We start from the raw sequence: 7,500 nt of genomic DNA, 5'->3' as shown, positions 1-7,500 counted from the left end.
CCCTATACAAGTGTTTAAAGCCCCTCCCCCATCACCACTCCTAACATTTGTACACACAGATTTAACATTTCAGTACTAACAAAACATAGATGCATTGGCCAAGGTAAAATTTGCATATAGCCAAGAATTAGTCCTCTGCATTTTACATGTACTGCAGCCTGGCATGGCCAGACTAATATCACTGCGTTAGAGATATTAGTCTGGAATCTATGTGTGGAACCTGCATTTCCAAGGGGCAAAAAAAAAAATGCCTCTGGTGATAAACCCGCTCCATTTGCATACTGGGCCCTGATTGGTCCCTCACAACAGTGAAATCCAATCTCTATTCACGTTCCCTTTTCACTTTGCAAGTTTTTATTTTGGTCATCAGTTCACTATGCAAACAATATGCTCCATTCACATTAAAACAACAATAATGAATATGACATAGTTGTGACCAAAAAAGGTATAGGCTGAAGCGAAATAGCTTATTCTGCCTACCCTTTCAACATATTGAGAGGTGCCAGACCTAATCTGCCGAGGGCAATTTAGTTTTTGCAATGGCAGATTTGCCTGGAAACAAGCTATTTTATATCATCCTAACTATAAGGAGCAGTGGTCACTGTTATAGTGGATTCAGTCAGTGTTGCTTGCTCAAGGACACTTGGCTGAGATGCCAGGCGGAGCTGGCATCTCTATGAACCCGTGAGAACCCTTCCTTCCCGAATCCTCAGGCGGCGAGTGAGCTCGCGCTCCTCCTCACCTCCTGAACCTCCTCCAACTTGGCGGCCCAAAGGGATTGGATGGATTTGTTGCATTGTTGTTGTTGTTACCTTTCCAAGGCTCCCTGCTCTGTTTTGTTCCCTCTCCCTCCTCCTGCCTCTAAGGCCTAATTTGTTGCTCCGCCGTCGTGCTGTTCGAAAACAGCAGATCTACAAGCTCACTACGCGGCGCACGCGCAACGCGTAGTGAGCTTGTAGATCTGCTGTTTTTCGAACCACACCGTTGTGAGACGAGGTATGAATGCAGGGCTTAACCTTTTAAGACAGGGAACGCATCTGTGTTATTTTAGATTTTAGCTACAACCATTATTTTATACTTTGACTATTCAAAAATAGCAGATGTACAAGCTCATAGCTTGTAGATCTGCACTTAATTTTTTATCGTTAAAATTTGTGCAAATCTTTGAATATATGTTTTTTGAAAGCGAACATTTGTAACTCAAATCTTTGCTTTTGGGGGTCCCTGGAACAAAATAGTTTATATCGGTGGTTCTAAAACGTTTTCATGTCAAGGACCTCCCAAAATGATATGTATTTGGCTGCGGACCCCCCCCATCTCTAAATATTTTGATCCTGGGACCCCCCCAGACCCAAAACTTTGAGTAAAAAATTGTGTTTAAAAAAATATATGTAATCAAAGATTTGCTCACATTTTCACGATTTTTCAAAAATAGCAGATCTACAAGCTCATAGCGCAGAGATCTGCTATTTTTGAATAGCCCAAAGTATAAAATAATAGGTTAAAGTGGTTACACAGTATGCGTTCCCGGTTTGAACGGGTTAACACCTCGGCATGCTTTCTCGTTAGTCCTTGTCAGGGGGTTTGTAGGGCAGCTTCTCCTGTGAAGCCCCCCGGGGGGATTGAGGCGAGGCGGGCGCTCAGGTGCTGCCGTGAGATTTCTTTTCTTTTTCTATTTTTTAATGTGAAAAGAATTCAGGTCACAAGAAAAAAAAATGTATGGAAAAATACACACACCTCAGAGCACAGGTTCCCTCCCGCCTGATCTGCCTGATACATCCTGATATATAGAACCACAATCGAGGCCTCTCACTCATAGAACAAGTCTGAAGTATTTCAGAGGTTACTTTGGAAATGTACACATTTGTGGCTTGTGCTCCACAAATTAAAGCTGTATTATAGAACAGTGGTTCTCAAACTGGGGTCTGGGGGACCTCCAGGGGTCCCTAGGAGGTTCCAGGGGGTCCCCAGCCAAATTAGTTAATATTGCATCAAAATCAGTTAAATCACTTTAACCCCTATTTATTGCTTTGGCTATTTTTGAAGAAAATGTAAAAATGTGAAGAATCATTTTTTAAACGGTGTACAATAATGTTCTCTTAGGGGGTGCCTGGCACAAAATCTTTGCAGCCGGGGGTCCGTGGCCAAATACCTATCAATTTGGGGGTCTATGACATGAAAAATGTTTGAGAACCACTGTTGTAGAACAATGGTTGAAGCTGCGTTGAGCATCTTGTCCTGGAGTGTGGTGTGAAATAAATATACTGTATTTACAAGCTCTCTGGACCCTGTACACTTTAACAGATGAGAGTGGAGTGTGTGTGTGTGTGTGTGTGTGTGTGTGTGTGTGTGTGTGTGTGTGTGTGTGTGTGTGTGTGTGTGTGTGTGTGTGTGTGTGTGGTGTGTGTGTGTGTGTGTGTGTGTGTGTGTGTGTGTGTGTGTGTGTGTGTGTGTGTGTGTGTGTGTGTGGTTAGGTGGGGGAGCAATCTGTAATGATGACATTTACTTTCCGGTTCAGACATTGTGCTTGGTTTTCGTGACATTCAAGAAACACCCAATTAATGGCCATCGACTGCCTGCTCCGTGGTTAAGACATCCACCTCCTCCACAAGCACTCTCACAGTACAATAGTCAGCCTGCAGGATCGATTTCCTGCACAGTCCGTCTCCCGTGTCTGCACTCTGCCTCAGCCTCGGTGTCTCTATACTGCTTTTTTCATGTTAAGTTAACTTCTTTAACTTAGGCAAATCTCTGCGAGTATCTTTTGTGTATCTTGAGAACCGGCCAACCGGCCAACCGGCTGACTTCAAACTCTGGTCCTCTGGTACACTCTCAAATATAGGCATACATGGAGATCGGTTGTCCAGAACTGGCGATCCGACCGCAATGTTGACGACATCAAGGATCTCTATTATGGGCATAAAAGGGACATGGACAGACAGATACAGAGATTTCCATATACATGTACAGTATTGGCATAAAAGGGACACATGCAGGCAGACAGATAGATACAGAGATCTCCCTCTATACAGTATATGGGCATAAAATGGACACAGACAGCCAGGTGGATAAATCCGGATACTCTGACAAACAGGTCCAACAGGTATTGCATAACCAGAGGGCCATACGTCCATTATTGTTCAATGCACGGAATCTCTGGGTGTGTGTGTGTGTGTGTGTGTGTGTGTGTGTGTGTGTGTGTGTGTGTGTGTGTGTGTGTGTGTGTGTGTGTGTGTGTGTGTGTGTGTGTGTGTGTGTGTGTGCGTGCGTGCGTGCGTGCGTGCGTGCGTGCGTGCGTGCGTGCGTGCGTGCGTGCGCCTGCGTGCGTGCGTGCGTGCGTGCGTGCGTGCGTGCGTGTGTGTGTTCTCCGCGAGAACCGACCGATCAATCGACTTCAATCTTGGCGATGTGTATTGGCAAGCAGGAGTGCTGAGTGGGAAGTCCACAGATCAGTGGCTGTCTATAAATGTGTCTGTCTGTCTGTCTGTCTGTCTGTCTGTCTGTCTGTCTGTCTGTCTGTCTGTCTGTCTGTCTGTCTCAGAAGAAATCAACATGCTACTCTCTCAAAAATGTTTGTGGTGCTGGGAGTAAATCTCATTAGTTAGAAACACTCATAGAAAGATGTATACTCCCGCTGCCCTTACACCCTGTTCTCTGCTTTATTGACAGTGGTGGAAAAAGTACTCAAATGTTTTACTTAATGTTTTAAAAAGTATCAATACTGCAATGTAGAAATACTCTGTTACAGATCTACAATGCGACGCATTGTGAGCTTGTAGATCGGCTATTTTCAAATGGCCCGAGATGTATATAGGGCTGAAGTGGTTACTGCATGTTTTGTAATAATAATCAAAATCTACAAAGTAACTAGTAAATAAAGTTTTCAAATAATTGTAGTGGAGTAAAAAGTACAATATTTGCCTCTGAGATGCAGTGGAGTAGGAGTAAAAGTACTGAAAATGTATAATACTCCAGTAAAGTAAAAGTACCTCAAAATTGTACTTAAGTACAGTACTTGAGTACATGTACTTAGTTACTTAGCACCACTGTCTATTGGTGAACCAATGTTCACTTGGGGAAAAAAGTAACGTTGGAGGTGAAGCGCTCCCCCCAGTATGTGGTAACTTCAGTGCCAGGGGGCCGGGGCCCATCTTATTGGTGTTTTAGCTCGTCATGAGAAACCAGAGTCTATGTTTATTATCCCCTCAGGTTGAGATTGCAGTATCTCCATGGTCTCTGCAGGAGGCCAGGACTCCTGCCTGCTTCGGGTGCCAATTAAACACAGTTGACCTCTTTCTTGGCTGTTGGACCTCGGCTGGAAACCTCGGCAGGGGAAACACAGGCCGGTGTGGATTATCAGTGGTTCTCAACCTTTGACTGGATCCTGTTTCTCACGGTCGGCCCAGTTTAACGTCCTGTAGATTTCTCTGCCTTGTTCACCGATCCACGTTCCTAGCCAGTCCGCTCGTTGTTTAGCTTCTAGCTCAGAGAGGGGACCGTCGAGGACGAACTCAACGTGGCTGCGAAACCTCCCAAACTCTTGACATAAATCGGCAGCTTCCCTGTCAATCTTGGGGTGATCAAACGCTGCAGAAGCCATGGTTGCGCGGTGTGTTCTTGACACGTTTCTGTCACCATGTAAGATACTTATGTAGTGTGTAAAAGCACAGAGATCTACGAGCATGTTACATCAGACTTGTGTGTTTATTCAGACCGGTGCGGAACAGCAGGTACGGCAGGCACAGAGGGACAAACTAGACAGAGCCTACGGAAGCCCACAATGCGATAGGCAAAGTCACAATACATTACAGCAACCCCCCAAAATAATCAATGGGGACTAATCAACTGACAAGCACTTGGAATTGTAGGAGTTGAGGCGACTCGGTTCCACAGATAAATGTCGTGACTGCACCAAGAGTCTGGATGTGCCACCAATCTCTGGACGAGGACCAATATATCCTCCTCCATATCTTCAACTGACAGCTACATAACGTTAAGCCAAGTTAACGGCACGATGTGCTTCTAAAAGCCTCTCATCTCCAAGCAAATTATGGAAACACACGGCCATATATGGAGATCCACCGATGTCAGTGCAAACGACATTGCCAGGCAACGGTTTCTGTATAGTGTGTGACTTCAGGCCAGATAGATAGATAGTTAGATTATTAGGGAGAGTCTGGTATGTGTGGTACAGTGGATGCAGGGTCTCCTGTCTATGCGTAGCTGAGCGGTGTCCAGAGCTGAGTGGTTAGTGAGCCCACCTGGGGAGCCAGCAGAGCCCCCCCTGGTGGTCCCAGGTTCAATTACAGGCCAGGTCAGCAATTATATGTCAATTGGTATCCCTGAGCAAGACTCTTAACCCCTAATTGCTCCCCGAGCGCCGCACAAAGGCTGCTCACTGCTCCTAGTGATTATAGGATGGGAAAATGAAGGGGACTAATTCATGTATATGTGCAAAGAAAAAAAAAATCCAAAGAGTGGGACCAAAATTATTATTATGCATGTAATCCCTTCTACAAAGGGACTGGTGTCACCGTCACAGCCTCCAGTTTGGTCCTGTGTCACCCCCTCCCTTCCCTATCCAGTTCCCATTGTTGCCGCCCTTCTCTCTCCCCTCTACCTATTTGCCCTGATTGCCTGCAAGTGTTGCCATGTCCGCTTATTATAAGCGACTTTGGGCTTGATTTTCTGTAAAGTTGCTTGTAAATACTGGTGGTTGCGGGTTGTGTTTTTTTGGGGCTTGTCTTTAAAGGGATTGTAAGTTCAGAGATAAAAAAAATATAAAAACTGTTGTCAAACACCGCCCCTCCACTCCTCCCCCCTCCTCATCAGCAGTTTGTTTCCCCGACCACCAGGGGGTGACGCAGGGGGGACTTCTAAACTGGCCGAAAATAGGTTGCTTTATTCGGATACAATGCGTGTCACTGCCCGCCCCTGCCGGTTCTCTGAATTTTATTTCTTAAATAGGCTCTGTCACGATAAATTGACCACATATATGAAGTTAAACAACTAAATTCTATCCAAACGCTATCTTAAAAGTAAATTCCGTGCCTCAAAAAAGAACTTTGAGAGCGTTTTAAAAACGAAAGTAAAAAGTTAAAACTGCCCACAGAAAACAATGGCGGCTCGTTCCATTTTCGTCGGCTGCACTCGGTTCCATTCGGTTTAAATTGAACAGTTCACATGGACGCGCACGGACGCGCACATGCGCGTCCGTGCATTTACGTCCCGGGCAAACATAAACTGTAGGGAAAATACGGATTTCAGAAAGAGGACTGTGTTTCAATGCAGGAAAACACCCCAGCATCATTATATAGTGGCTGATAGAGGGGAAAAAATGCTGAATATATATATATAATTTTATTTATTTATTTAGGCTTAACTCTTTGACCGCAGTCAAAGAGTTAAGCCTAAATACAAAAAAAAAAATATCGAGTCAACCGCGTCAATTGCTAGTTTGTCCAGTTGGCCGTCGACGCGTTAGACGCTTTGGACGCGCGTTCATTGTTTAATCTCTGATCGCGCTATTCTGCAATGTTTCACTCTAGGATTCGAGTTCCACTTACTTCACCCACACTTGCATCCGGTTTTATGACGCAGATTCCGTTTCCGGTTTTAATTTTTTTCCCCTGGTCATTTTCGGCCAGAATAGGGAAACACACGGTTTTTCACATGGTATAAAAAAACGAACGGAGAGCTCCACTTCTCTAATCTATAGTCTGGGTGACGAACAGTCATCGCCGTCGGGTATCACATCGTAAATTTTTCCAATCGGAGAATCTGAGAACACGTCACATCCGGTGTGACGTATTTCACTGTTTGGGCCTGTTTGGGGGGGGGCAGCGAGTCAGCGAGCTGATGAAAGTGTCTATTTGCTGCTCTCTAGTGGTGGAACCATCGTATGTGTTCAAAACCGCAGCTACACAAACTATATGAAAATTAAATAACAAAATAACAAAACAAAAAAACACGAAAATCACTGGCACTGGGGTAGTACTTTATGAAAATACTCTGGCAGTCAAAGAGTTAATGTTGCCTAGAATCCCTTTAAAGTGTAGTTGCTTAATTTGGATGCTTGCATTTGTTTGTTTGTTAAATCAGTGATTCTCAAACATCTTCATGTCAAGTACCCCCAAATGAATATGTATTGGTCCACATCTGAAAATATTTTGTGCCAGGGACCTGTACCAGATTTGTGTTGCTTAAAGATGTTTCGAAAATGTTCCACATTTTCCCTGTGTTTTCCAAGATGTTTTAGTAAATAGCAGATCTACATGCTTACAACGTGTTGCATCGTGACACATTGTAAGATCTTGAGCTTGTAGATCTGCTATTTTCAAATAGCTGATGTATTTGGTAATAAAGTGCTCATATGGCCTACTCGCTTCTATTGGGCTTGTTTTCATAGACTGCAGAGGTTGCTTATTTCTCTAGCAAAATCGGGCAACACTGTTGCCTGCAAGTGCCACCTGTGCCAAATTGGCAATCGAGCTCCAGAGA

At 44.4% G+C, this 7,500-nt stretch overlaps 1 pseudogene across 1 annotated transcript in view; it reads left to right on the top strand.

Moving 5' to 3' along the window:
* Positions 1–7,500, top strand: part of LOC308106209 (noelin-2-like) — a 56,757-nt pseudogene that overhangs the window by 6,377 nt on the left and 42,880 nt on the right. The gene's annotated exons all lie outside the window — the stretch shown is intronic.

The sequence above is a fragment of the Gymnoscopelus braueri genome (genome assembly GCF_963280865.1).
Source record: "Gymnoscopelus braueri genome assembly, chromosome: 2".
Taxonomy (NCBI): Eukaryota; Metazoa; Chordata; class Actinopteri; order Myctophiformes; family Myctophidae; genus Gymnoscopelus; species Gymnoscopelus braueri.
Note: the sequence above shows the minus strand (reverse complement) of the source record. Positions and strands in the feature narration are given on the sequence as shown.